Here is a 5332-nt window from a genome sequence, read left to right as displayed (position 1 = left end):
ATTATGTCCGTCAAACTACACAATATCGCTTTTTGACTCATGATTTCACTAGAACTGGGAAGCCACAAACATATTATAACACCTTGGCTCAACTAAATCTTAGAATTCTCATCAAATTATCCCACATAACACTAGCAAACTTACTTCTAACACAACAAACTTTTTAAATTTTCTAGATTTTTCCAATTTAGACCAATTTTTCAAGTCTTTATTTTTTCAATTATTTTTTTAATCATGCTTCGGAATATGGCGGAAACAAAACACTAGATATGATGTTCTTTTTTATTCATGTCGTGACTTGGTACGCAAAACGATTGATGAAACATTATATAGCAGATCAATGTGTAAAATTTGGGAACTTGCGAGGCCACAACACGCTTTATGGTAGACTGCGATGTGTTTCGTATATTCGGTAAATGTCGTCATGTTAAAAGTTGTTGTCGCGTCGCGGTGGTTAATGTGCCACAACACGGAAACTGAGCAGTAAAAATAATACTAAAAATGCACTCGAGTTGTGTCATCCTAACACTCACCTTATCTATCGTAAATGTTTTTCCCTCTAGTAATGGACTTTAATAAAGTCTTGATCCCTCGCTAGTGTGCGTAAGTGACTCCACACTTATGTGATGCAACACCTCTCGTGAAGTATCTATCATGAAAAAATCGCACTCGATCCTAATTGATGATATTCTTTAAAGCATCTGAAAGGCAATATAATTCTACAAAGATCTAAAACATCAAGATCTTCAACATGGAAAAAAAAATTAAAGAAAACTAAAAATAAAAAATAAAAATAAAAGCACACTAAACTAACTAAAATATAAAACCAGCAAACCATAATAACTAAGAATGATACCACGATCACTCGATTTCCTCAAAATGATGCTACAATTGTTGAATAAATTTCTTTCAAGCAAGAAGTGGTTTGTAAAAACAAAAACTTTCGGAACCCATCAGGTTATTTCCTTTGTTTTCTTTGAACCATTAACTAATAAGTAACACAAGAATTGACCCAACTAGTCAAGAATAGCAAGAGTTAGGTCTTCTGCTTAAACACCATGATACGTCTTGCTATACTATGCCTCGCGGATTGAGTTGGACAAATTACCAAAGTTGTAGAATAAATTAAGAAGTCAAGAATTCCCTAATTTCTTGCCATCTTGAAACCCATGCAAAAAGAATAACCAAGGAATGTGTATGATCATGAATTCCTTCACATAACAACAAAAAGCTTATCGACAAGTGACATGTTATCAACGAAAATAAAAATAAAACTAAAAATGAAAATCGAAATAACGAATAATCAAATCAAATAAATTAATTGAAAACCATTCCCGAACATCGACGCCAAAAACTTGATATGTATTTTTATTGCACTAGTTTCTTATTCATAATTCCTAGTCTCTGGCATCGAAACCACACCTTACAGGAAGTAAACCACATCGAGTATAGTATAGTTTTGATTAACAAATATGTCGAACTAAAGGGGAATGTACTGAATTAATCTTAGAATTTTTTATTATATGTTCTATTAAATAAATGAAAGCAATAAAAAAGGTTCTTATTATTATATCTCAAACAAATAAATAAATAGCAAACTAGATAAACTAATTAGAAACGAACCACTTTAGATACTTTGGTTTAGTTTGGATTACCTCTGAAAATAATGGTTAAATTTGTTAATAGTGTAATAGTCTATTAGTTGGTTACAGAATTCTAATGTGACTACTTATATTGATAGGATGTCCTACTACTAATAATTAACGAACAACTAACATAATAATCATGTAATTAATGAACACAAATTTAATTTGATGTATATTCGGAATATGAAAGATATGATCTAGTGATTTCTCATCAATGGTCATGACAATCCATCAAAGCATAGAATATCTAAACTCTATAACAAAATCAAAATCACTAATTAATATTACCTTACCCTAGGATTTGTTCTGTAGCACCTGATTCCTGGTATGTATTTTATCTAAGTAATTTTGCATTTTTGGCCTGGGACTCGGCGAGTTGAAGGCCCAACTCACCGAGTAGAAGCGGGATGAGATGCAGGATTTAAGTGATGGACTCGTCGATTCGGGTCCCGGACTCGACGAGTAGGCTCTGACTGGATAAAACCCTAATATGAGGATTTGCTCCCTATTTAAACAACCTTATACAGCCTCCATCGCCCCTTTATGCTCCAAGAAACCCTCCATAGCAAACCTTAAGTGTTTTGGTGCAAGATCTAAGGCTTTTGAGTGATTTTTGTGAGTTTTGACCTCAAGGAAGTAGGAAGAGCGTAGAAGGATCAAGAGGATACTAAAGGATTCGAGTTTGGTTCATCATTTGCAGTCTTTGAAAGGTATACAGTTTGTACCTTGCTTGCTTGTTTGTTAGATCCCTTCTTGGGAAGGATTTCGGGCTTTTTAAGCCATATGAGATAGCCAACCATGATTCCAAACATGTTTGGGGGTCAACACTTCGGATCTAGCACTTGGGGAGAGTCACAAGGCAGATTTGGGTTGATTTTGCACCCAAGGAAGGCCCCATGCAACAAAAGAGCCATTTTAGAGCCTTTTTGGCTCAAAAGTCCCATGCATGCACGTAAAGTTCGCAACTGTATGTGCTAGATCGAGCTTAGGGGATTGGATCTATCATTTGGACAAGTGTTGTACATCAGAAATCGAGGATTTAGGGTGTGGACGTTATCGACTCGGCGAGTCCGTTCTTGGGACTCGACGAGTCCAAGGCTTTGGGTCCCATATCTGTTGAGGGTCAAAGGACTCAGTTGGGTGTTAGAAGGGTTGTAGCAGGACAGAAAGAGTGACCCAACGCATTGGACTTAGTTTTAGACCTGGAGTTCATGGGACTTGACGAGTGCTAGAACAGACTCGGCGAGTCCAAGGCAATCTTCTTATGTTTAAAGATGAACTCGACGAGTTGTTCATACAACTCGGTGAGTCAAGGTCAGGACGTGTTTATCAGATGAAGGTGAACTCGGTGAGTGTTCATACGACTCGGCGAGTCGGATGAAGGTTCATTGATGTTCGTAAAGGAGGGGAACTCGTCGATTCGTTGCCAAACTTGACGAGTCGAGTCGCGGATAAGGACGAGTAAAGAAAAGGGACTCGACAAGTTGACGACCCAACTCGGCGATTCGGGTCAGCTGGAAGTTGACCTTGACTTGGACTTGGTTGGGGGGTAAAATAGTCATTTTACCCTAAGAGTAGATATCAGTTTCTGACTGAGTGTTGTGTGGGCATTGTAGCCGGAGGATTTCCGGAGCAGCAACAGACAGAGGTTTCCCGTACAGATTATCAGCAGCTACTCGTACGAGGTGAGTTACCTTCCAGTAGGGGTGGGTCTAAGGCCACAATGTCGGCCCACCAAAGAGGGGTATTTAGAAGATGATTGTCTTTGTGATAATTATCTTGGTCTGGTTATGTGCTTTGGTCATGAGTTTTATATGTATGATATGTTATGCGTATAATAGGGATTAGTTTCCTTGACAGCGGTCCTTAGGACCGAAGGGTAGGTCAGTACCCGGATATGACTGACTGTATGTTTATATCTTGTTGTTGTATGCTAGTGGTAGGGGTTGGAATAGTCCCCAGTTACCGGTTGAAAGATACCGATGACAGTTACCGGTTGTAAGATACCGATGATGATTACTGGTTGAGAGATACCGATGATGATTATCGGTTGAGAGATACCGATGATGATTACCGGTTGAGAGATACCAATGATGATTACCGGTTGAAAGATACCGATGATATTGTATGGTATGTGGTATGATGGGGGAACTCACTAAGCTTTGTGCTTACGATTTCGGTTTTGGTTTCAGGTACCTCTTCGTCTAAGGGGAAGGACCCGGCGGCGTAGCATCACATCACACACACACACGCATGATTCCGCATCGGACTTTCTAGGATTGTACTCTGATTTTCCTTATTTTGATGTCATGGTTTGGGACACAACATTATTATTTTGTAATGTGTTGCTTTATTGACAGTGTTATGGTATAATGTTTTAAAAATTATTAATTTAAAAATGAAATTTTTGGGCTGGAATTTTGGGAAGTTACATGTTTGATCCCTAGTCTAAACAATTTATAGTCATAAAACAGTTAATATTCAAGTCAATGTAATAAGATTGTTCATCTAAACCTCACATAACTGATCAATTGGCAATAAAAATCATAATTTTAACATGATAGGTAGTGCGGGGATCAAACATAATTAAAAATCAAACTAATAAAACCCGAATTATTGAACTTAATGCATAATCTTGAGGTTCATCTGCTACAAACGAAAGAAAAAGGGTTTAACACCCTAATTCAGTAAGTAAAAACATAAATAGAAACAATTGGAATCCTTTAGACCTTTGCTCCATATCAGCTTAATGGCCCTCCAACCGCATCCCAGACTCTCAAAATTGCAACTTAGGGGTTTATTTTCACAGAAACTGAATTAGGTTTGTAAATATGTCATTAGGGTTAATTTTTGGATTAATTTCTAGGTTTCAACGTCGCCATAATATGGGAAAAGACTTGCCAGGTAGTGGAAACTGGAATCCTTCACGTACATGAATATTTGACTCATCACGTTGTGGTAATGGCTTTTTCATGGCATGCGAGCCGTGAATTCGAATTCAGCACAAACATGAAAGCCATCCAAAATTTTGTCTATTTTTCAGAACATCCTGAGTCTCCTCAATCAAAATTATGTGTCAATAGGTATAACCAAAATATTGAAGAGAGGCCAGTCTATCCAACAACATCATTTTTGCAAGTTTTTAGCTCCGTTTTCCTCTTTTTTTTTTATCCCAACTCTGATTTTAACTGTAATTAAGCATTTAAAGCATATTAAGTATCATATTTCTTAAAATATAACATTTTTACTCAAATATATTAGAAAAATGGCCTAAAATAATAATGCCATATCAATGTCACATGCATATATAGATGCGACATGTCCATTCTGAATTCTCAATTCATTAAATAAAAATCTCCATCTTGAACTTGGAATTCACCATTGCTCCACCTCGCTCCATAAACCAAGAACTTTCTCTCACCACACACTACTTTGCCCCATAGAGACATAACTTATGTGAACATCAACCAGGTCCACACATAAATTTAACTTCTTTGTAACGTCCCATTTTCATAACCAAAATTTTCATTTTTAGTTAAGGTAAAATGTCATTTTCATATAAACCCAAGTTAAGAAAAGTCATTTGTTCAAAGTAGAATTATATGAAAATTGATAATGACATGATAAATGTTGAACTCTGGTGCAGTTGATAAGTATGTACAGTCACACATTTGCCTTCTCACGAT

Source organism: Lactuca sativa, chromosome 5 (genome assembly GCF_002870075.4).
Source record: "Lactuca sativa cultivar Salinas chromosome 5, Lsat_Salinas_v11, whole genome shotgun sequence".
In the NCBI taxonomy this organism is placed as follows: domain Eukaryota; kingdom Viridiplantae; phylum Streptophyta; class Magnoliopsida; order Asterales; family Asteraceae; genus Lactuca; species Lactuca sativa.
Note: the sequence above shows the minus strand (reverse complement) of the source record.